At 36.4% G+C, this 26,680-nt stretch overlaps 1 protein-coding gene across 2 annotated transcripts in view; it reads left to right on the top strand.

Moving 5' to 3' along the window:
• Nucleotides 1-26,680, top strand: part of TMEM117 (transmembrane protein 117) — a 425,103-nt gene that overhangs the window by 228,476 nt on the left and 169,947 nt on the right. The window lies entirely within an intron of this gene.

Below are 26,680 nucleotides of genomic sequence, written 5' to 3'. Positions count from 1 at the left end.
TTCCTTCTTATTTTTCACACATTTTCTATTTCTTCAGAGAGATTTTATACTTCATATTTATGTTGCTATTATCTTTGTTTCAAAAGACTGTGTTTATTTAAGAGACGAAGCTGTGGGGCCAGCCCCATAGCCGAGTGGTTAAGTTCGCGCACTCCACTTCAGTGGCTCAGGGTTTCGCCAGTTCAGATCCTGGGCACAGACATGGCACTGCTCTTCAGGCCATGCTGAGGTGGCATCCCACATAGCACAACCAGAAGGACCTGTAACCCGGATACATACAACTATGTACTGGGAGGCTATGGGGAGAAGAAAGAAAGAGGAAGATTGGCAAGAGATGTTAGCTCAGGTGCCAATGTTTAGGAAAAAAAGAGACAAAGCTGAAAACTCTTTCTTCGTTACTTGACTGGAAACTTCTTGAGAGGATACAATGTCAACTGTGATCACGATTGTATTCCTAATACCCAACCCAGTACCAGGCATAAAATAAATGCTCAAGAAATATTTATTGAAAGAGTAAACAGATAGATCATTAGAGCACATAAACACTGAGTTCCCTTTCTTTTTTCTTCATTCACTTTTGTGACTCAGTATTGTAAAATGGACGTTCTAGAAGGCTGGAAAGGTGGAGAGAGGAAAGCTGTATTGTTCAGGGTACATAGATATCAATGTCTTCCCCTCTCCTCCCAGCGCCTCCACTTGCTCCTGCTGAGCTTGTTTCCTTAACCAGGAAGACACTTGCTTCTAAAACTCCTTGAATGGAAGTAACAGATTGTTGATGTAGTTTTCCCAGAATGGTGGTGTAACCTTTGAGTATAAAAGTCATTCTTTGATAAAACAAAGGTTGAGCTTCTCAGATCCTGCCGGAGGCTTCTTTGAATGGTCATTATTGCTGTCGTAGTTCTGCTCCTGACTCTGGGGACGGAAGGAAGCTAAGTTGAGATACGTCCCTTCAACCATTTAAGCACAGAACTAGTACTACATAAAACAATTAGTTAAACTTCAGTGGACAGAGGCAGAGAGAATTAAAGAATGGTGTATACTTGAGAATAATTGATACTCCTTCTGGGTTAGTATTACTTTATAAATCTAGAACACAATAGAGGGAGGAAATATTTCTGCAGTGTTTGAGAGTAAAGTATTCCTTCAAGGTTGAATGTAGGAAATATGAAATAAATTTTGTGATTGTGTATACATACTAACCTAAAACTTGGTGAGTTTTTTATTGTTTTCTCATGCTTATTGCACACTTACTAAGGAAGGGCTGTGATTGTGTTATTTTCATTTCATCAAATTAATAATAGTTCAAAATTTTCTATTATATACATGTCACTATTTTGTGGACTGTTTTGCAAATGCTTAGTTTGTCAATGAACAGTAACCTGGAATATAACCAACATGACATCTTGCTTGTTATTCTGTCTGGCATTGAGCTTGACAATTCATGTTATGATCAATGCCAGTTTTCTAATTATTTCTCTTCCTCTGATATTTCAAAATGACAGAATAAAACATAATTGAATTGATTTAGTACTTGAAATAAAGTAGCAATAGTAGCTTACTGAACTTGATAATAAAAAAGAATTTAAAGGGCCAGCCTGGTGGTGTAGTGGTTAAGTTCGCATGCTCCGCCTCGGTGGCCTGGGGATTGCAGGTTCAGATCCCAGCGCAGACCTACATGCGGCTCATCAAGCCATGCTGTGGCAGCATCCCATATAGAAAATAGAGGAAGACTGGCACAGATGTTACCTCAGCGACAGTCTTCTTCAAGCAAAAAGAGGAAGATTGGCAACAGATGTTAGCTCAGGGCCAATCTTCCTCACCAAAAAAAAAGGTCTTAAAGTGTGAAACATGGAATAGCAGAATTAACCTTAGCAAAGTCATTGAACAAGTGTATGTGACAAATGGAAAGGGCACAATCAGATATTTAACCAGTGGAACTGGACCCAAGAGCCCAGAATTACTCTGAGTTTGCTCTTTTGTTCTCTTTGTCTACTTATTCATTAGAGCTAGTTTATGACTTCAGTTTCCTTCCCTATTAGTTAACCCATGTGTACTAAATTTGTATGTTGCATTGCATTATTTTATACAGTGAAAATGGAAACTGGACCAAACATTTAATTAGGTAATATACTATCATTCTATAAAGATTCTGTCTTAAGTGAGATTCCTGAGAAAAAGAACATGCATCAGGGATTTGGGTGGGCCATATGATTTATTGAGAAAATGCTCTTCAGGGAAACCTGTAAGGAGATGAGAGAAGTAGGAGAGAGAATAGGGGGAGCTAAGCAAAGATGTGGTCATATGGCCTCAAGTGAGCTCTACCCTTGGCCTGATCCCCTGGGCAGGTCTTAATGTTCTTGGGGAATGGGGTGTACCAGTAGGCAAAGAGGATCTAGGCAGGGCGCCGACATTGACTACCACACAGACAAAACCCAAGGACAGGAGACTTAATGGCACACATAATTGCCAAAAAACATTGCCAGTTCTTTTATCCTCTGATTGAAACAGAGTATACAAGAGGAATAATTTTTTACATTTCCTTTTTATTCATTAGAAAATGTAGAGGGAACCAAATATGGTCATTTTGCCTTTGCATGTATAAATATTTTAATGTCTCTATAAATAATTTAGCATTGTGTTTCATGTTCCTTCAAAATAATAAGTTCTCACTAAAAAATTAATAAGACAGGAGAGTCTAACCTCCTATTTTCAGATAGCATCACAAATGGTGATTGAGGGTCTTTTAATTGTCAGGTCTGTTGGATTTTTAAAGTATTAACAGAATATGATGTGAAATAAAAAAGGATTTCTGAGTAGAAAAGGTTGTAGTATAGCATGTAGATACTTAAGAACAGAAGCACAAATTCTCACTCTGCTATGTCTCCTAAATTCAATGTCTATCAAAAACTCCATAGTATGTTATAGGTATATTATATGCAATTTATATTCATTTATTAAAAATTTATGGAATACATTATTCTAAGAGTATGAAAAGCATCTAGGAAAGTATATTGAATTGAACTACATTAAGATGTGAAAGACACGAAGGACCTCACTGATAAAAAGACCCTCCATTAGAGGCAGGAGATGCTTGCTTTTCCTCTTTTCCATCCCCAACTCAGTTTTAGTGCTTTTTACTTCCATTATACTTTATTTCTATTACTTGGTTTATACTTCCTCAGGGCAGGTGTCCTTTTTGTCCACACATTCTTTATGATTTTCCTGACATGATGAAAAACTTTAAATAAAAGCCAGGACATAGTGATATTTGATTTTTTTTTTCCTTCTGACAGTCAATAATATAATGAAATGAGTGCTAGTTGTTAATATTAGCTCGGATTAGAACTTGAAAAAGGAAGCTGTATACTTCTTTTTGTAGTAATTTTACAAGTAGTTGGATTGTTCCCCTTATACGTTTCTTTTACTTTTTATTTAATGTGTCCTCCTGTGAGCCAAGCACTATTGTGTGTGTGTGTGTGCGCACGTGTTTCCAAACATTTAGTTTCCAAACATTTTGATGTTTTCAACTACTATACTACCCTGCTAAGGTAAATCATTTTCTTGGGACTATTTAATCATAGATCTTAATAAGACATGGGATATAGACATAGAAGTTGCTTGGATACTTTTTTGTGCCAGCATGTCAATAAAATCTGTTGAATTTTGTCTTCAGTTGAGAGGAGGGGAATGCATATCTTTTCAGGTCCTAAGTGATAATGCATCACATCCCAGCCAAACTATGACTTTTAAACTTTAGAAAACTTAGCTTTTATTCCTATGCCCTTTTAGCAAATATAGGTGGTTGAAAGCATCTTATTTCTGGGACTGGAAGAAAGTGACAGAATAGCTTTGTGTTATACTATCATGAAGACAGATATTGTAATCCCTGGTTATTTAAGTGCTAAGTGTTTTGTTTATTTGGAATTGCTATCCTTTAGCAGTTGTTTGCCCCGAGGATTTTTAGAGCACTGAAGATTTTTATATTCATGGTGTCTGTTGCATTTGTAGTTAAATGTTCTATAAACATCAAAAGGAAATTTATAGCAATAAAGTTCCTGGTACTTATGGTTTGTGGTTGTTGCTTTATAAAAGCTGTTGCATCATGTTTCAAGAGACTGAAGAACTCAAGTGAACAGAGGGACTATTTTGATAACGAATGGTTAAATAAAATCATGTTTGGCATATATCCTTCTCTGTTCTTATTTATCTGAAGGCTGATTGGGAAAAAAAGAACTCCCTTTCGCCCTGGCGGACAAAATATGTTAAGGCTGATCCAAGACATGGATCTGACTCAGTATCCTTCACTAGACTACCAAGTGGCTCAATGAAACATCTTAAGTAGCTTTTGAACATGACATTGCACAAGGAAAGGAGTCAATTAAGCATACAATAGTAATGGAAATTACTAGTTCAGTATTAATACCAAATAAATATCTTTGACATCTCCAAAGATATCGAATACAACAGAAGGGTAGGTCCACATGCGTAGTTTATTTAATGCTGTATACCAGGGCTCACAGACAGTTAGGACAGCACATGTACCAAGTTAAAACTTCCAAACTGTTCTTGACTACTATGCAGACGATATGTGAGAAGTAATGCCTGATGAGTCGAGTGCGTGAGATGAAATAGGAGAGAAGCCGTCTGTTTTCATTGAAAAGAATAGCACATTTCGTAAAGGGTTTTAAAATACGTCATAAAAGATACTGTGAACCTGTAGCTATTGAAGAAAAATGAAAGCTAGTAATTTTCAACATCTGAGTACTTTTTTCTTTGACTTCGGTTATAATTAATTTCTATTTGGCATTTTCAATTTCCACTAGAGGTCATAGAATCAATGGAAGATTTTTGATGAATCTAAGTGCAGATTTAAAAAAAATGCATTTTTATTTTGCTTAAATAAAAAATTAGCAAAATGAACCAATATTCTGCCTAACCAGATGCTGTCTATCTAAACTCATTCATTCTGTGAATGAATATTTACTTATACAGTGATCTTATAATTTACTATACAAGCTTATTGTACAATGCTTTTGAATATTAAACGGGGGCTAAGTATAATTAAAATTATATATTTGTTAAAATATTTATTTATTGACCAAAAAATTGGTTTTACTATTTTGGTAGAAATATAAAATGTCTTTTCAAAGACCATTTAAAAATTCATTTTCTAAAATATCAAAATAATGTATATACAAAATGAATGTTAGCACTATTTTAGCCCCCAAAAAACTCATCAAACAGGTTGTCTCTATGTTATTTTTGAATATTTTACCTAATTTTGATGCTGCAAAGTTACAGACCTTTAGCAGTCCAAGGCCCTTCTGACAGTCTTGCTCACTTATTCATTAATCTTCTTTAGATTTATGAAGAATTTAGATTTAGATTTATGAAGGATTACTCACTTTATGAATATACACTAATTACCTACAGAATAACAAATGAGTGAGGGAATAAACATTAGAATATATTAAATATGGTAAAAATGGAGTTATGATATCATTGCATGTAAAGTTAACTTCCCTTCATTGAAGGACTCTCATTCAGAGCCTTGCCCCAGTCAGCCCTTTCCAAGACTTGCTGGAATGGCGAGTATTTGTCCTGTGTAGCAGTTGATGTCCCATAATATCTTTTGGTCTACTCATATCTTCCCAGCCTTCTTTCAGCATCCTAAGTCATCAATTTGTGGTGAGGTTTTACTAAGTGACAGTAGTTTTCTGTGTTAAACTTGCATAAATAATAAACACTGGATTTGCAAATTCAAATGCCCTGAGGGCCAGGCTGATCTAGTAAAAGTGTGAAACATCTGGTATGAGATAAAAGGATGTGTGTGAAAGGGAGGGGGGAGCTGTGTTGAACCAGAGAGCGTATTCCCTATGAAGAAGCATCAAAATTCAGTTTAGTACAAAAATATCAAGAATGTGGAGTAGAATATAACTTCAACACAAATTCTGCCCACTGGTCTTCTGTTTCATGCTTTATAAACAGGGGGCATTAAGCTGGAAACTGACACATGACATGAATGTAGAAAGATCAGCATGAGGAGTGAATTTTGGGCATGTGCTGTTCTGGAACATCTCTATCACACCTCATAAACTTGTCCATTCTCTAAAGGGTTGGTTCTCCCCGTTTTGTTATGACCACAAGATGCAGGGGAGACAAGAGCTCCCTGTACTCTAATCATAGCTGCCTTGTATGAACAACCAGAGTCCTTGTACCACTTAGCACTCATTCCACCCAAACATTTAAGGCTCAAGTGGGCAAAAAACACTTTTGTAATAGCACTTTCTGAAGTGTTAATGAAATGCTTGTTATTACGGTCAGGTTAGCCCTTACCAGCATGGGTGCAGAGAGACCTAACAGCTCATGCTGTATTTGTTGACTGACTGACTAGCTTTGCTTTATCATAAGGAAATGGTATGCAGATGGGTACTTAATGAATATGCATTGTGGAAATCTAAAATGAATACAAATAACATTAAAGTGTCAGTATTTACAAAGCTCTTGGGCAGTTTCTTTATAGATATAATGAACCAAGTTTATTGTTTTGTTGGTTGTCCCAATCAGTTTGTACCTGAATTCCATAAGGCAGTGGTTCCCAAATTTGTCTTTCATTGGAATCACCTGGGGAGCATCCACGATGACTGGTGTCTGAGTCCCCCTCCCAGAGAGTGTGATTTAATTTGTCTGGATTGTAGCCTGGGTGTTGGAATTTTTAAAAGGTTCCCAGAGAGTCTAATATGCAGACATGTTGGGGACCATTTCTGTAAGGTGATTCCAGGAAGTTTGGCATGGGAATATTTTGACATATGCTCTGGGGTCATAACCATCTGATGTGAAAGCTGAAGGGAAGCCAAGGAGAGGAATCTTTTGGTGCTGAGAGACTACAACAGAGAAGAAAGCATGAAGGCAAAGATGGGTGATAGGAGGGCTGGCTTCCTCATGGAGTCCCAGCACCTTGAGGGCCCACACGTCGCCACAGGGCAATGTAAGTGCTCAGTTAATTTTACCTAGCCTCTGGTGCTAAGTCTACAGCTCTATTTGGGCTTCTTCCAGAGTGGCTTTGACTATGATTCCTTCTGATGCTCAGTGAATTCCCCTTTAAGTATACCTACCTTGTTAAAAAGCTGACCAATATCCCTATGCTCTGGGCTTTGGCTCAAATTATTCAAGCAGTTTCCCTTTCCAGATATTAGGACAGGCATCCCCCACCTCCTGCTAGCTCATAATATAGAGAAGAACAGTTATGCCATAATTTTTCCTATTCAATTTTTTTTTTAAAGGTATGCTTTTTGGTGAGGAAGGTTGGCCATGAGCTAACATCTGTTGCCAATCTTCCTCTTATTTTTTTTCTCCCCAAAGCTCCAGTACAAAGTTGTATATACTAGTTGTAAGGCATTCTAGTTCTTCTATGTAGGATGCCGCCACAGCATGGCTTGATGACCCATGTGTATGTCCACACCCAGGATCTGAACCAGCAAACCCCAGGCCACCAAAGCACAGCGCGCAAACTTAACCATCTGCCAAGGGGCCAGGCCGCTAATTTTTCCTATTCTAATACAGTGTCATCTACATGAGCTTCCTTCTGATCCACCCTCCCACCAGCAAATGATCTGTACCTCCAGTTTGCCATGTGCTTTAATTTGATTCTTTACCTCTCATTAAATGTTAGGAAGTATTATTGTCATTTACCCAGGGGGTGGCTTACTTTTAGTAATTATTACTTAGAGAATATGGCTGCGAACTGCTGTGAGATAAAAGATAAAGCACATGGAATTATAACTGTTAATATTGTTAGTGTTACTTAATTTAAAAAATTACGGTGTTTCATAAATGAGAACATCTTACAATGTAGTTTGCAATTTGCATTTTCTGAATGAAGACTTTTTACTAATTTTAACATCTTTTTATTTTTGCTCTACTGTCATTCCCACAGCTCAGCCAAACAGGAACTAATACCAAGATTGTATAGTCACTATTTTTCATAGCAAACTATGTATTTAAGTGAGGATCTTTTTAATGAGGTCAGCTTTAAGTAGGTCTCTCTAAATTATAAATATACCTGATGTTAATGTTATGTCACTTGCCAGAATTTCCACTGCTTATAGGAATTAAGATATAAATTATGTTTAGTGATGAAAATTCACAATAAGTTTATGTTCTTTAAGGAATACTTATATTTCAGATATGCTTTCCAAAAGATGACAAGATAGTCTTGACTGGATAAATCATAGTCCCTATTTGCTAAAATAAGTGACTAAAAAGTAGTGTTGAAAAATGCTGAATTTTAAAATATAATCTTGACACAAAGTAGATAATTTGAGCTTTTAACTGCCTTAAAAACTGTCTCATAATTGTCCCTTCTGATGGGCCCTGAGTTCCAAATAGTATTAGAGTTGCTTTACCTGTATTAAAGGTAAAAATAAGACCCTCATTTAAATAGTTTTCTTGCCATACACTTTTAGTACTGTTTATTTTAGTATAGTCCAGGTTGCAGATTTTATTAAAATACTAATTTTATATTCTTTAAAATGGATTTTATGTAGGAACATATAAAAGGGAGGGAGTTTGACCCATGCATGCCATTCAGGAAGCAAACTTTGGAAGCAGATGAGTAAAAATGGCATTTTTCTAGTCAATGACAACGATCAGGAACCTCTCCTCTGATTTTCCTGCTGTGTTATGTTTCTAGAACAGTTCACTGACTTGTCTAGAAAAGTAAAGCTTGGAGTCAATTAAGGTGTGACAACAAAGGAATTCACTAGCAAACTCAGGGGAATCATAAGGTAAGGTAAATGTAGATTTTAATTCGGAAGTTTTGAGAAAACAGCTGCGCAAGAACAACAACTTTTGATGTGAAGTGGATCTTGACAGAAGCTCAGATCCCTGATATTCCAGTACTGTTCATTTGTCAACATAAAGGCGAGATAGAGTCTTATGGGATTAAGCAAACTCCATGGCAAAAAATATAGTTTGACATTTCTTGAAAGCACTTGACAAGGCTCCACATAAAATTATATTACTATTCTTCTCAGCTAAGAGAAGATTTTTAAGGGAGGCTGAGTTCTTTTATTCAAATTCAAATTTATTCTTTGGTTGCCATGGCATCCTAAAAAAATTAATGATATATTGTTGAGTTTTAAATGTTGGGTATGGGGTGTTTTAATGCAGATGGAAAATAATAAACTTTAGAAATATTGTAAAAATTAAATTGCATTTGGGAACTTTCAAAAAAAATTAGCAAGTCCTGAAAAAGTCAGTTACAGAGATTCTAGACAATAGGAAAAATGATTGTTGACCGTGTTGTCAATAGCTGTCAGTGTCTGACCTGCACTTTGGCATCCTTGCTGTGGTACAGCTGGCTGACAGATTGTAGCTAATGTGCAAGTGGAGAAGGAAGGTGGCAAGGAGGAGCAAGGGTTACATAGTACAAGATGCCAACAGCCTAAGAGACTGGGGTGATGCGTGTGTGATGCTAGTGCTAGTGAGAGGAAGAGATGTGTGGGGAAGTCTGCGGTAATTGGGATGATTGGGATGGGGAGGGGGGTAAATGGAAAATATTTAATGGAGAGAGAATTGGAGGGAATTGTGTAGGTCCTGGAATAACATTTCATCAGTGGGGGCAGTGAGTGGCAATCATTGTTAATCACCAATTATTGTAGCTATTGAATGTGAAAGGCTGGTACCTGTAGAGCTTCAGAATGTTAAGTGGCTCTCTTCAGATGCGGTGTCTGATCCTGCCTTCAAATCCCTGCCCTCTTCTTGGCTTTTCCTCCCCTTTGAGAAACGTTACTTGCCAGCTTGTTGGACACTAGCTCTTGTTCTCTTTTCCTGCAGAAACAACAGACTACAATGTCCAATCACATTATTTACTCCTTAAAAACCTTTTTTTTAAAAAAAAGCAAAAACTGCAGATGGTTTAGTTTTCTAAAATGCAAAGGTGTGAATGGTTAATCAGGCTGAAACAATTGCAGAGCTGTTCTTTTGAAAGCTTACCAAATGCCAGTCTCACTTTTGATGTTGGCATTTTTTTTTCCTGAACAGTGGGTCCATAATTTTTAATGAAGGCTTTGCCCATTCATGCTTGAAATTCATGAGTATAATGTGCAGCCAGATAATCACAAGATTTGATGTCAAACTGTGAGGCATATAATTTCTGCATGCCTGTGAATTAGCACTTGATCCCCTAAAATATGTTTACCGTTGTCCCTGAACATATTATTAAAAGTAAAAATGCTGACAAAATTATTATTAATTACTTTGTAACTTTGTTGAGATCATCAACAGAATGAACTTATTTGGGATGGTTCTTGAGGTACTAAAAGTAACTTAGAAAAAGAATCCAAGCTCCAGATGCCTGGTGAGGAACAAAGTGCTGATGTGGAAATGACAGAGACGGCACAGAAACAAATGTCGGCAATTTAGGGAAACGCCAGTCTCCACCCAGGTTCCTAGTTTCAGATCAGAGAGCGGATGAAAACACAAAAACCCTGGCCAAGGGAAGACTGAGAGAGAAGTGGCAGATTGTAAATTAGCAGGACCCTGCCACCAACCTGGAAAACAACATGACATTTCCTGAAGGTGTTCCAGGGATAAAAATAAATACTGAGAATGTGTAGATGGCCAAGCCGCTCCCTGGAGTAAGGCTCATGCATCTGTAAGCAGCATTAACTCTTTTAAATCACCAAATCAATTGTGTCCTTTTATTGATCATCTAATTACTTTGTTCATGTGTTAAGTAAAGTTTTTCTATATGTATATATGTGTGTGTATGTAAATATACACATATTTATATAATTCACATACAGAAAGTTACTATAAAAATCCAGGTTTCAGGGCCGACTCTATGGTGTAGTGGTTAAGTTTGGTGCCCTCTGCTTCTGCAGCCTGAGTTCATGGGTTCGGATCCCAGGCACGAAGCCACACAACTTGTCAGCCGTGCTATGGTGATGACCCACATACAAAATAGAGGAAGACTGGCACAGATGTTAGCTCAGGGCTACTGTTCCTCAAGCAAAAAAGGACGGAGATTGGCAACAGATGTTAGCTCAGGGCGAATCTTCCTCAGCAAAAAAAAAAGAAAGAAAGAAAGAAAAAATCCAGGTTTCTCCACTTTTCCCTTCCCTTTTAACAATTTTATTTAAAAAAATAAATGATAAAGGGGAATGCTTGATTACAGTGTATAGTAATCCATCAATGAAGCTTAATTTAAGAAAGTGCTATTTATTTTATTAAAAATTTGAATTATACATAATTCTCCAGGATTACAACTATTGAATAATATTGGACTTCATTGTATTGTTTAAGAAATTAATCTGTCAATGCCCCAATTCATATTGGTGATTCAAAAGGAATTATAGTAGCTGTCATAGTAACAACAACGTATAAAATTTATTGAGCGCCTGTGTCAGAACCACTTCTAAATTTTTTAAATCTGTTGAGTTATTTAGACCCAATACTATTAGGTATATTTACTATTATTCCCATTTTATAGTTGAAGAAATGGACACATTGTGTGCCAAAGGTTACACAGTTATTGATTATGATCAAGAGGTTTCATGAGCCTTGGGCAATGGGGTTATTTATGGATGTTGAGTAAGACCTCTTTTATTTGACACCAAAAATACATTTTTTTCCCTACTTAACATTTAGCATAGTGCAACTTAATCCCTGGAAGTTTGTGGTTATAACTGTGTTTTCATGAAAAGGTTTCTGAAGTTTGTTGTGTATGTCCCTATCTTAATAAACAAAAAAAACGATAAAGATGAGTTAACCTTTTTAAATTGGTAGTGGAAAGAATGTTGAATTTTACCTAGAGCTGGGTTCAAATTTCAATCTTGTAACTTAGAAATTCTATGACCTGGGCCTTAGTTTCCTGTTAGTAAGGTGAACGGATACATACATCCTTGTACTTAGCATGGAACGTGGGTCACAGCAGACTGTCATAAATGCTAGCTGCTCTTGTTGTTTTTATTGCTCCCATTTCCTTAAAAGGAAAGTAAGAACAGTGTCCACTTTATGGGAGTTTTGTGAATTAAATCAGTAGAATTGTTTATGCTCTCATTTCTAAATGCATGTGTGCGTTGACACACCCTAGCACATGCTGAGTAGTTAACATTCAATAGCATATAGATTAAGGGCGTTAGGGAGTTAATGCAGGCAGAGCCCTTAGAAAAATGCCCAGCACATAGGAAGCACTGACTACATCTTAGCTATTGTTATTACTATAGTAATAGTATCATTTAGTTTCCATCCTTCTGTTCGCTGTCCTTTATATTTACTCCCTATTCTTGTTGATTTATGGTTATGGTAGATTAATTCATTGATTAATTTTTATTGAATGCCTAGTTGTGCCAGGTGATGTGTTAAATCCTGATCACCAAGATCCGTAATTCAGGAAGGTAGGAATTATGTGGTGAGGGAGGTGGTGAGATCAAACTATCCATGTTGATCTGAAGCATCTAGGGAACATCAGGGTAGAGGAGTACAGGCAACAATTGGATATAGAAATTAAATTGGACTCTGTACAGTTTGGGAATCATCAGAATGTGTCTATTATTTGAAAGCTCTGTTATTTGAAACTCACTAAAGTAAGATTAAAGAGTGAGAAAAACAGTATGCTATATTGGAGGTCCAGAGAATATGGACATTCTAGAGAACTACATATAAAAATAACTAAAGATGAAACTGAGAATGAATAGTCAGAGATATAAGAAGAGAAGCACAGCAACTTTAAGCACTATATGTGGATGGAGCGTTTGTGGTCCACCTTGTCCTTCAAATGCCCCTTCACTTCTACAACAGTTGACACAGTGTCCCTTCTTTAGACCTTCGTACAAACTTTGGGCTGGGTGCTGCCTCTTGGTCCCACTCTCCCCACTTCCTACGACTCCTCTGTGAAACAATCTGAGTTCTCTCCAGGAGTGGCAGTTGCCACCCTGACTTCATGGTGCATTTTTCCCCCTCCCTAGAGCTGAACAGTGTTGGACAAAACAACTTGTCTCTGATCTTTTCCATTAGAGCTACTCCTACATCTGTCACTCAACTTGTCTCTTTGCTCCTCATGATCTGACCTAATGCATATCTATTAATTGGCTGCTGGGGCTGCCCTGGTTCAGAAGCTTATGTTGCCAAAACCTTACTGCTCTCACAAGTTGCTATTATATCGTCTCCTTTTTTTCCTATTCCTTCCAGATGTATCTGTTTACTGGAGCATTAAGACTGAATGAATGAGTACATAAATGAGGTTATGATAGTTCTCAGATTGAATGAATACTGATCACGCAGTGGCCCTTACACTTGTTCCATTGAAATTCCATTGAAAATGTCTCTGATATCATCTTGCCACCATTTCATAAAGGTAGACTAATGTGCATTTAGTTATATGATCTTCTGATGGGTGTTACATGCTTGCCTTTCTAAAAATTAATTATTTTTGCTCAGCATCATTAATCATCAGGGAAATGCAAATAAAAACCACAATGAGATATCCTCTCACACCTATTAGGATGGCTCTTACTAAAAAGACAAGAAATAACAAGTGTTGGCAAAGATGTGGAGAAAAGGTCACCCTTGTGCAGTGTTGGTGGCAATGTAAATTGGTGCAGCCACTATGGAAAACAGTATGGAGGTTCCTGCAAAACTTAAAAATAGAACTGCCATATGATGCAGCAATTTTACTTCTGGGTATTTATCCCAAGAAAACAAAAACACTAACTCAAAAAGATATATGCCCTTCCATGTTCATTGCAACATTATTTACAATAGCCAAAATATGGAAACAACCTAAGTGTCCATGGATGGATGAATGGATAAAGAAGTTGTGATATATATTTATATAATGAAATATTATTCAGCCATAAAAAAGAATGAAATCTTGCCATTTGCAACAACGTGGATGGACCTTGAGGGAACTCTGTTAAGTGAAAAAAGTCAAGCAGAGAAAGACAAGTACCATATGATCTCTCTTATATGAAGAATAAAACAAAAAACAAGCTCATAGATACAAAGATCAGATTGGTAGTTGCAAGAGGCAAGGGGTGGGAGAAATGGGTGAACTGTTTTTTTCTTATTTTAAATAAATTGAATAAAAGATTTAAAAAATAATTATTGAATCAAAGATTTTTTAAAAAGCTTCTTCCGAGTGATTTTTGTACCCTAGAAAAGTTTTCACTGATGCTATCAGTGTATTTTGACTGGTCAGCAGCATTGGGTAAATCCATATGGGTAATTCCTACAATACCAGCCTGTGGACCAAGGACACCTCCTGTGCAGCCTTAGCCCTCTCTTCTGGCTCACTTCCGTGTCTATTGAAGAGTCTTGGAGAAGGCATCTACCATTTGAAATCAGCTGGGAAACTTTAGAGATGGCTTGCTACAAAGTTTACATATTCTTCTTTGGAAGAAAGAGAACAATTTAGCAAATCCATAATGTTTGCATTTTAACAGAAGTCTAGATACCAGCTGCACTTAAGAAATAAGATTACAAATCTTCAGCAGTGACTGCATCATTTTTAAATTGCTCACTAAGGCTTTTCATACATTCTTAATACCTTTTGTCCACAAGATGATTCCATGACGTAACATTTAGGGACACGGAGAGCTTAAAAATGCTCTAAAATCAACTTTTTTTCAGTATGAGCTCTACCTTTATCAAACAGTAGCATAAAATTACTATCTCTAGCTAAGTCTGCATTTCTGAAATGATCTTTCACTGAAGTTACAAGAAGATAACAGAATCAGTCAGTAAGTAAATTCTTTTCTTTGCGTGCTTTGCCTTAGAAGCAATAGATAGATGTGTGACACTTTTGAAAGCAGTATGATAAAGATTTTTGATAGTCACCAGTTTTATTTGTGATAATTTATAGCATTCGAATATGAAAAGAGAAAAACTAAGCCTATTTGACTTAAGCCAGAATGGTGATTGAAAAAACTGTTTTACTGACTCTTCTCAGAATGAAATGGTGAGTGTCACCCAAACATACTAATTTCAATAGCATTGTTGCATTACCATTGATTAGCCAGTGTTCAGACATGGGAGCTCTAAAATGTAACATTCTAGGTAGCATCCTGATTACTTTTTGTATTTTAAGACACACATATCTAATCTAATGGCATTTATAATTATTGAAGCCATACATCATAATACGCCAAGTCAATTGGATTTTTTGTCAAGTGTTTTCTTGTTTTCATTTAGCATTGAGCCTTAGATTACAGCAATTTCATTTTCTCCCTTCCCAGATGAAAGGGATCTCGAGTTAATTGAACTGACTCCCAACAGTCCTGGGGGCATAGGGTAGGAGCTAGAGTGGGATTGGGCGTAATGCCTTCTCCATCCCCCATGGTCCTGGAATGAATGGAATGTACAGTGGGATGAGAGAGACCTGACAGAACCAAGGGGTAGAAACATAAACCAAAGCCACAGAACTGTACCATTCGGAGCACCTGGACAAAAACCCTGGTCAAAGACGACAGGATGGAAATACAGAATGAGAGTTTTGAAATGGAAGAAATAACCTGGGAAGATTTCTTAAGCTCTGGAGCATAATGAGGATTTCTGAATTAGGGGCTAGCAGTCTTAGTCTTGGTAGGGTGCACAGTGGAAACAGAAGGTATGAACACAGAACCTGTCAGTACTATTGAGAATCGCTTAAACCAGGGTTTGGATGGTATATTTTAACCACGTGGGTATAGTGCTAACACCTTCGATTGAGTAAAAAACACCCTCAAGCTACAAAAATGAACATTTTGAGGGGTTATTCCAGTAATTTTTGTGGAAGGAATGAACTTTCACGTTGTGTTTAGACCAGATATGCCAAAGTCAACTTGAATCTCCTTAATGCAAGCCATCTTCAGGGGCTCGTGAGCCTAAACATTGACAATGCTTGCAGGTTAGCAACGAGTTCAGTCTCTATGGGGTGAATTACACAAGACAGGGCTGTTTCTAAGTAGACAAATCAACTTTTCTCAAATAAACATGTTTTACTACTTACGTGGCCATGTGGCTACAAGCCTTGCAGTTAAAAGATTATATTTATTAGTCCTCTAGTCACTCTTCTGTTCACAAAAATGTAAGCATTCTGCAAAATCTTCTTCCTTATTGAATGAATAAGAGCAATTTCAGCACAGAATTCTCCAAGTACTCTTTCTTTGAAATTAGCCTCCCTACTCAAGTTTGCAAGACTTCCTATCAAACAGGGAAATAACTTAAAAACATAACCAGAGTCTGTCAAAATTTAAAGCCTATAATTTTTGTCTCCATACTGGTGTTGTATCTAGCCCATTGTAGTTGCTCAATAAATGTTTGTCAAATAGACATTCTTAGAAAGATTGCCACATGTTCTGTAGGGTTCTTACATCTTTCTTCTACTTGAGTTTCCCAGAAGTTTGAGATCCATACACTAGGATATCTCCTAGAATATTTCTTTCTGAATGTATTTTTACATGAAGTTATATGCATTAGAATGTACTTTATTGTATTAGAGATTAATTTATTGTATACCATAGTGAATATCTCCATAAATAGTTCTACTGTTAAATCCTTGAGCGTAACAATACAGAATGCATTGTAGCCCTATTAGATGTATAGAATTTGTCTTATATTAAATAACCCCCCTCAGACCAATACAGCTTTTCAGATGCTTAGGCACTGTCCTCTTGCCCCAATAATATTGGAGATTTACAATATAGAAAAAATATAAACTGTGGAATCAGATCATCGGGGTTCTGGCTTCAGCTCTGCCACTCTCTGTAGTAAGTTATGGAGCCTTGTTGAGTCTTCATTTCTTCCCCAGAAGAGAAAAGAAAATGATGTGTCCAGGCAGCAGTTCTGAGGTTTGCATTACCTACTACAGGTCAGAATACCCACAACACAGGTGTGTAGTTCAGTGCCTAGCAGAGTCAGAACTAAAAGAAAAATTATTTACTCTCCTCTTGAAAGTTCCAGACTGTCTTTTTATTTCCTAAGTTCCTATATTCAGTTACAGTAAGTAGAAAAATCCCGGATCTGCAGGATTGATGGCTGCCTTGGAGAACCTTCTGCTGTGACTATTTTTCTCCAAAAGCATTTTATTTGTACAAGAAATATATGGGTGTTATTGAAACAATGAAAAATAAAAAAGAAGGAAAAAAATTCGCTCATATTCCTATCACCATGAGAAAATCACAGTTAACATTTGATTTCTTTTAAAATTTTTATGCGTTTGTACATTATTATTATTACACTTTAATGTTATATTAAATTATATTATTTGGCATAATAATGTGAGCATTTTACACATTGTTATTAAGATCTCTTTAATGACTGCATCATAACTCTGTGATCATAACCTAGTTCAATTAACCATTACTTCATTGTGAGGCATTTAGGCTCTTTCCAGGGCTGTGCTGTTCTAAATAATGATGAATGTTGTGTGTGAAGCTTTTCAATTTTTCGTGTTATTTTCTTGATACATATTCCCCAAATTAGAACTTCTTTTTTTTAAAGATTTTATTTTTTTTTCCTTTTTCTCCCCAAAGCCCCCGGTACATAGTTGTATATTCTTCGTTGTGGATCCTTCTAGTTGTAGCACATGGGACGCCACCTCAGCGTGGCTCGATGAGCAGTGCCATGTTCGCGCCCAGGATTCGAACTGACGAAACACTGGGCCGCCTGCAGCGGAGCGCGCGAACTTAACCACTCGGCCATGGAGCCGGCCCCCCAAATTAGAACTTTTGAACCAAAAAATATGTACTTAAATTCTTGTATTGTGGTAAAATATACATAACATTAACTTTATCATTTTAACCACTGTAAAATGTACAGTTCAGTGACATTAATCATCCCCATTCTTGTGGTACCATCGCCACCACAACTTTTTCATCTTTCCAAAATGAAACTCTATATCCATTAAACAATAACTCTCCATTTTCTCCAACCCCTAGCCTCTGGCAAGCGCTATTCTACTTTCTATCTCTATGAATTTGACTGCTCTAGGTAGTTCATGTAAGTGGAATCATACAATATTTGTCTTTTTGTGACTGTCTTATTTCACTTAGCATAATATTCTCAAGGTTCATCGATGTTGTAGCATGTGCCAGAATTTCCTTCCTTTGATAAGGTTGAATGAATAATATTCCATTGTGTGTAGATACCACATTTTGTTTATCCATTCATCTACTGATAGATATTTGGGTTGTTTCCATCTTTTGGCTATTGTGAATAATGCAGCTAGGAATATTGGTGTACAGATATCTCTTCTAGTCCTTGCTTTCAATTCTTTCCCCAGAAGTGGAATTGCTGGATCATATGGTAATTCTATGTTTAACTTTTTGAGGAACCACCATACTGTTTTCTACAGCAACCATACCATTTTACATTACCTCCAGCAATGCACAAGGGTTTCATTCTTGCCAACACTTGTTATTGTCTATATTTCTTTTAAATAATAGTTGTCCTATTGAAAGTGAAGTGATATTTCGTTGTGGTTGTCATTTGCATTTCCGTAATGATTGGTGATGTTGAGCATCTTTTCACATGCTTATTGGTCATCTATATATCTTCTTTGGAGACATGTCTAAGTCCTTTGACTATTTTTTAATCATGTTGTTTGTTTTCTGTTGTTCAGTTGTAGGAGTTCTTTATGTCTTGTAGATATTAACCCCTTATCAGATATATGATTTGCAAATATTTTCTCCCATTCCATGGGTTGCCTTTCACTGTTGATAATACCCCTTGATGCACAAAATGTTTTAATTTTGATGAAGTCCAATTTAACTGTTTTTCCTTTTATTGCCTGTGCTTTAGGTGTCATATCCAAGACATCATTGCCAAATCCAATGTCATGAAGCTTTCCCCTCTGTTTTCTTCTGAAAGTTTTATAGCTTTAGCTCTTATACACTTAGGTCTTTCATCCGTTTTGAATTCATTTTTCTATATGATGTAAGGTAAGGGTCCAACTTCATTCTTTTGCGTGTGGATATCCAGTTTTCCCAGCATAATTTGTTGAAAAGACTCTCCTTCCCCTGCTGAGTGGTCTTGGTGCCCTTGTAGAAAATCATTTGACCATATATTCCAGGGTTTATTTCTGGACTCTATTCTATTCCGTGGGTCTATATGTTTCTCTTTATGCCAGTACCACACAATTTTAATTACTGTAGCTTTGTAGTAATTTTTTAAATCAGACAGTGTGAGACCTCAAATTTTATTATTTTTTTCAAGATGAACTTTTTTTTAACCTGCATTTTCTATATAGACATGTGAACATTAATTTTAGGCCAAGAAAGGTGTAAAGAACCAGGCAAGGTCCTTTCTGTCTTCTGGAGTGAGAACCAGTGAATTTTACACCCTGATGGATCAATGCTCTCTTTTCCGTGTGACTTAAAAATTTCTTTTTGTTTTGAACTTTTTCTTTTGAAATAACTTTAGACTGACAAAATAGTTTCAAAAATAATCAGAGAGTTCCTTTGTACCCTCTAACTTGCTTCCCCTAATATTAATGTTTTACATAACCATAATTCAGTTATACAAACCAGAAAATTAACATTGTTATAACCCTATTAACTAAATACAAACCTTATTCAAATTTCATCAGTTTTCCACTAATGTCTTGTTCTGTTTTAAGATCTGATCCAGAGTTCTGCATTTTCTCTCTGTCATTAATAAAAATCTTGGGAAAGATAACTTAGAGACTACACAAATATCTTATATCTCCTCAAATTTTTGCCCACTAATTTTAGCATTCATTAGTGGATTTTGCCTGAAGCAATTAGAACTGTTGTGTTTGCCTAATGCTGATTTTGCATTTCCCTTGTTTATACATTAGACTTCTTTTGAAAAGAAGAATTTTCTCTTCTCCCCCATTTATTTATTGAAAACATATCTTTTAAGCCTCTTAACTCACTTAGCCAAATTGATTCCTGAAAGATTTCTCCAAAGCCATGCTTCTTAGCAATAGTATTTAATATCAAATAAAAATCTTTTGCTCATTCAGTGGGCCAACATGTCACCTTCTCAAAAGGCTCTCTCTGACTATCTTAAGTTAGACTCCCCTCCACTCTAATATTCTCTATGTTACAAACTGAGCACCATAGTAGAGACTATTACAAGATGTTAACTTAGAGGATGGCCAGAGACAGTCTCTTGAGACAGTAACTTTTTTGCTAAGACCATCTCTGCCTCCATCTTCACAAGGCTGACTTCTCCCTGCGAATCTCTAGATCTTTATATCGTGATCCTCCTGTGCTTCCTTGTGTCTCTCTTCTTCCTATAAGGACACCAGTCATGTTGGATTAAGGGCCTACCTTAGTCCAGTAGGACATTTTAATCAATTCTATCTGCAAAGACCCTATTTCCAAATAAGGTCACATTCCAAGGTTCTGGGGGATAGGATTTCAACATATCTTTTGGGGGACCATAATTCAACCATAACGCTGCCACTATTTTTGTTTGTTTTTTTTTTTTTACTTTTGTATACTTACCTATAGGATAAGTTTTTTGATAAGTTTCAAAATCTTTCTTGTTCTCAAATTGTCACCTTTTTAAGTAGCCTGTTCTTGTTGTATCAATGTAAAAACTTCATGTATTTTGATTAGGATATAAGTTATAATTGTTTTATCAATGGATTTTTAGAGTTGGAGGCCGTTTGCCCTGGTGTCTAGTCTGATTGCCTTTGAGTTAGAATGCACATTTTTCCATACATTTGTGAGATGTATGTAATTCATGAGTTGTCTACTTGACATTTATCCTTTGATTACTTAGAACACTGGAATGTTTCTTGTTGTTATCTACCAGTTCTTAATATGGAAAATATATTAATGTTTCATTTGTCTATTTTCTGCACAAAACATCCCAATTTATTTTTGGTACTTTAAGTATTTGTTTTCATAAAATTTTTAGTTTGGATGTTGTTATATATTTCACTTTTTTCTTTGAAATTTCTTTCATAAATGTTGAGCATGGAAAGTTCTCCTTTATCAAGAGGTCAGATAAGTATTTTCCCTATATTTTCTTCTAGCTATTTATGGATGAATTTTCTTTGTTTATAAGTATCTTTAATACTTATTTGTCTTAGCTATTAAAATGATGCAATCCATATTTATGTATAAATGTAAAAGCAATGGTTAATATTTAATAAAATTCAGAAAGGGTGAAAGAGAAAGCAATTCTCTCTACCTCTGTGACTAATTGGTAGCTGCCTTTAGCATTTGGTTTATTTATTTTCAGGCTTTTTTTCCATGCAAATATTTTAAACACATTAATTAAATCTCTGTGTACAGTTTGCAGTGTCTCATTTTTCTTGACATTATGATCTCAGCATGTTATTGAACACACTTTGGAACTATTTTTTAAAGACTGACAAATGTACCATCACATGGATATACTTTAATAAAGAGGTCAGAGAACTATGGCCCGCAGGCCGAATCCAGCTTACTATTGGTTTCTGTAAATAAAGTTTCACTGGAACACAGCCACACTCATTTGTTTACATATTGTGTGTGGCTGCTTCTATGCTACATTGGCAGAGTTGAGAAATTGTGACAGAGATTGTATAGAACAAAAATCCTAAAATATTTACTATCTAACCCTTTACAAAAAGAGTTTGCCAACCTCTGCTCTAATATACCTTACTATTCATTGCTTTAGGTAGCATACTTCTTTTGCTTTAATATATAACATAGCAATGGAATTTTTTCTATTATATTTTTTTCTTTATCTTGGGTTTTGTTAGGCCAGAATTTTGAATACCATTAAGATAGTCATTCATTCATTTATTTGTTCCTCTATCATTCAACAAAAATGTATTGAATGTGTGCTTTATAACTAGTACTGTGTTAGTTTCTAGGAATACACTTACAAGATATGCATACATGGTTCTTACCTTCATGGAATTTACAATTTAGCACGGGAAACAAATATATTATGAGTTGAGCATTTTGATAAGCATTGTACAGAATTTATATAATGAGATTGTCACATAGCAGAAAATCCTGGCTGAAACTAAGCAAGTCAGGTAGGGTTTCTTTAAGAAGTGATGGCACCTGAAGAATGAGAGTCAGTCAGCAGGTTGAAGAGTAGTATTGGCAACAGGAGCATGGAGTCTCAGGGAGAAGGAACAGAATGTTTGAAGATCCAAAGACAAAGATTCAGAGAAATACAAGGACCTCAAGTCACCCAGTTTTGGCCAAAGCAGCAGGAGTGAGGGGGAAATACATCTGGAGAGGTTGAAGGATGACGTTTTAAAGATTTTATTAAAAATCTAACTATTTTGAATTCTAAGGGTATAAGAAATGACTGAAGCAGATTTGCTCACTACTTTGGCTGGAAAATGGAGAATATTTTGGAGAGAGTGAAGAGTCAGTGCAGAAATATCAGTTAGGAGTTTAGGCCAGAGAAGATGGAGCTTGTGCTAAGGTGGTTACGGTGGAGACAGAAAGAAGGGGACATATCTGAGAGATATTCTGGAGGTTGGATTGGTGAGATTTTGTGATACCTAGCGGTGAGTGTTGAGATGGGGAGGAGCCAAGGATCTCCCAGGTCTCTGGCTTGTGAAAGTGAGTAGACTTTAGTGTCATTCACCAAGACAGGGAGCACTGGAGGAGGAGGAGTTTCTTGGGAGTGGGGATGGGGATTACGATGTTGAGTTTGAGACGGCTGAAAGATGCATAAATGTAAATATCAAATAAGAGGTGAGATAGACCAGCCCAGGCCTGAGGGCCTAGAACTCAGGCAAGAGTACAGTGTTGGAGATGCATAATGTGACATCTATGGCCTACAGATGATTATAGACATCATGGGAGTTGGTGAGCTTTCCTGGGCGTAAAGTGTAGAGTGAGGTAAAAATGACAGCCTAGGATAAAGTCCCAAGGAATGCCACCACTTTTGGTTAGAAAAAGGATGTAGAGCTGGAAAAGGTGGATTAATAAAGACTGACAACACAAATGGGAGTAAATGTGAAGAATGGTATCAGGAATCAAAGGACAATGAATTTTAAAAAGGAAAGCATGGCCAACAGTGACAAATGCTGCTGAGAAATCATGCAAGCAAAATACTGAAAGAGTGATTATGGGTTTGATTGAAATGGATGGTCTTTAGTGATAGGGATGAAATTGGTTCAGCAGAGTTATGATGTAGAAATCGTTTGGATATAGTTGGGTTAAGTGGGAGGTGAAGATAAGGAATAGCAAGCATAAATGATTTATTAAAATGTTTGCAAAAGAAGAGAGATAAGGTGGAAGCTCAAGAGAGAGATGGAGCTAAAGAATGTTTTTTGTTTGTTTTACTTTTAAGAAAGAAGAAGCTTAATCTTATACATATTTCAAAACTTCTTCTTGAACACTATTACTAATTTTTGCTTTCACCATTGGCATATGAAAGTGGTTGCCTCAGTTAGGGCTAACTAGAAAAGAACATTACCATTTGTAATAGAATTTAAACTCTACTAGAGCAGGATTTTTTTTTATAATCTCTTTTGTTCTTTGCTGTATACCCATCGCCTAAAACAGTGTTTGGCACAAAGTAGGTTATTAATAAATATCTGTGGAATGAAGGAATGAATAAATAATACATCTTTGTTAAATTGAGATGTATAAATCGTGTCTCATCATTGCTTAAGCGTGGAAGTCTTTGTTGACTAGTGATCTCATGCATAGAGATCCCTATTAAACTGTGAACTCCTCTGTTGAAAGAGCTATGATTTGTTAATCCATGGATCCCATCATCTTGTACATGGTTTAGCATTTAATAGACTCTCCAGGGTATTTGTGCAGAATGACTAATTTTCTGCTTTACATGTGCGGGGAAAGAAGAGAGTTCAAGTAACTTAACCCAGAGTCCAGGGGACATTGGGCAGAGAGCTTGTCTTCAGCTCTTGAGATTTGGTTTATGAAACCAAAAGGAAGTGTTTTTCCCTTTTAAAATAATCCTGAATGGGAGCCAGCCCGGTGGCATAGTGGTTAAGTTTGTGTGCTCTGCTTTGGTGGTCTTGGATTTGCAGGTTCGGATCCTTGGCACAGACCTACATACCACTCATCAAGCCCTGCTGTGGCAGCATCCCACATACAAAATAGAAGAAGATTGGCATAGATGTTAGCTCAGGGAAAATCTTCCTCAAACAAAAAGAGGAAGATGGGCAATGGATGTTGCTCAGGGCCAATGTCCCTCACCAAAACAAACAAACAAACAAAAAATCCTGTATGGAAATTAAAATCTGGTGCTCTTCACTTGACTATGGCCATTTCATTTTCCACATTATGAGGTTGCCAGTACTGGAATTCCAGTTAGTGATGGAGAAAATGCTAAATGGTCTCAAGATAATTGAAATGCTGCCCTCAGAGAATTTATAAAACAACAGAGGAAGAGAGTGACAACGTTATGAATTTAAAAAAAAATAGTAACTGAGGACTGGTACAGAATAATGGAGGACTAGCTCAGAAAGAAAAGGAGCAAAGTTGTGCATGACTTATAAAATACCTAAGGCAGTCATGTTACTCATGTTGATGAACTGCTATTCCAGCTGCATTTCTCAAATTAACAAAAATCGAGCCACAAACCATTAAAGAGATACCGGTAGCATTTCCAGCGGAAAGCCCAGGGCCATTTCTTACAGGTTTCTTGTAGGAGCATTATATTTACAATGCAGTACAGACCATTTCAAGAGGGATACATTACTTTAGAACAGAAAGATACACAACTATTTTGAGCTAAATAGTCAAGTATCTAAATCTGCAAACTTTGCTAGATGAAAAAACAATATGCTGGGCAAAATATTAAACATCTCTCTTCCTTTTCTTCTTTACACAGAAGATTGGCTGTTATAGCTTATTTAAGGCTCAACACAAAAATGAATGATCTCTTTGCAGTCCCATCACCTAAGTCTTAAAAACAATCTACTCTTTCTACACACATAATCACAAGCCTGGACTGTAATTGAAATATTTATTTATTTATAGCTTATTTTTGTCCTACGTTTGCCTGTGGCTGTGTCTCTGTGAGTAGAGGGAAGCAGATTGTTGCAAATTTAATTAACGGTTGTGAGCCGGGTATACTCAGACTGAAACTCCTCACGTTGCTTCTTTTTCTTAGAACTTTGCCTTACCCACTTGATCATGCCTTAGTAAAGTTATTAATAATTTAATCTTCACCATTTGTAAAGTGGGAACTGATTGGGGATAGGAATGGATTAAAATTTATAGTTACAAATCATCTGTTTAATTATAGTTTCTCACTTTCGAAAGAGAATGTAATGATTATCTTATTAATTTCAATGTTCACTGGATTGTTCTCTACCACAACCGTGCCAATGAATTGTCCAGGCTTGCATACTTCCAGTGATGGAGATCTCATCACCACATGGGAAAACCCATTTTAGCTCTTGACAAGTCTGAGTCTTTGAATGTTTTTCCTTATAGTGACTTGAAATCACTTCTCTTCAACTTACAGTTCGTGATTATTATTCCGACGGTTGCAAAACTTCCTCTTCCATACGATAGGCTATTATAAATTGAAAGATACATAACATGATTCATCTAAGTATTTTCTTCTCAGGGCAAGCATCTACAACTTAAGTCATTTCTCAATTGACTTGACTTCAAGATGCCTCAATATTCCATTCACTATTTTATCAATATATTTCTTAAAACGTGTATTTCATGACAGAATTAACAGAACAGAGCTATACTGACACCTCTCCTGTTTTAGACACACTGTTAATTTAGCCCAAGATTACATTTGTTTTTGATAATCACATCAGTTTATTGATCCACATTGAATGTACTGACAGCAATACTTTGTCACCCAAGTGACAGCTAAGCTGCACCTCTTCTGTTCTGTATCTGTGTAATTTGTTTATTGGCTATGATGATAGAAACTTACATTTAACCTTATTTAACTTTAACTTGTAAGATCCAGGCCATTTATGCATTCTTTTAATATGTACTTTTTATCCTTTACTCTCATCTAGTCTACTCCTTTCTGCCAGCTCTCTGTCACTTGCTGGTTTGAGGCATAGAATTGTGTGTGATCCGAGTCATTGATTGATGTATTAAACCTCAGCATTCCCTGTAGGTGAGCATCATTTCATTAATCAAACTCTTTGGATAAGGTCATTCAACCAATTTCAAACCTGTAAATATCTCATTGTAGTTAAGAGCATGGTTTGAAAAGTGAGAGATCCTAGACATGATTCCTAAACCTACTTCATAAAAGATGTAATATTTTAATTACCCTTGATAAACTATGCAATCCTTCTACATTATGGTATTCCTACCTTTAAAAGGAAATAACACATCTACATCTCAGAGTCTGGGAAACACTTTAATTGGAATGGAGTATGTAAATTGCTTAGCATAATGTCCGGCATATAGTAAGTACTCAGTTAATACTGGCTATCTTCATCATTGTGTTATTTAGGGGGATACTAGATGTACTAACATTAACTCCAAGATTTTAGTGCTATATAGCAGCCCAGTGTAGGCTCTTTTGATTGGCAGATGGCTTTCTTCCATGTTGAGACTCAGGGACCCAGGCTCTTTTCATCTGGGGGCTCAGCCATCCCTTAAGATCTTCATGTCTTCCTTATTTAGGTAGAAAAATATAAAAAGAGGGTGGAAAAGCCATACTACTTCATAACTACCATCACCTAGAAGTGAAATAAATCACTTTAGCTCTCATTCCACCAGGGAGAACTAATCATATGACCTCACCC

Source organism: Equus quagga, chromosome 1 (genome assembly GCF_021613505.1).
Source record: "Equus quagga isolate Etosha38 chromosome 1, UCLA_HA_Equagga_1.0, whole genome shotgun sequence".
Classification (NCBI taxonomy): domain Eukaryota; kingdom Metazoa; phylum Chordata; class Mammalia; order Perissodactyla; family Equidae; genus Equus; species Equus quagga.
Note: the sequence above shows the minus strand (reverse complement) of the source record. Positions and strands in the feature narration are given on the sequence as shown.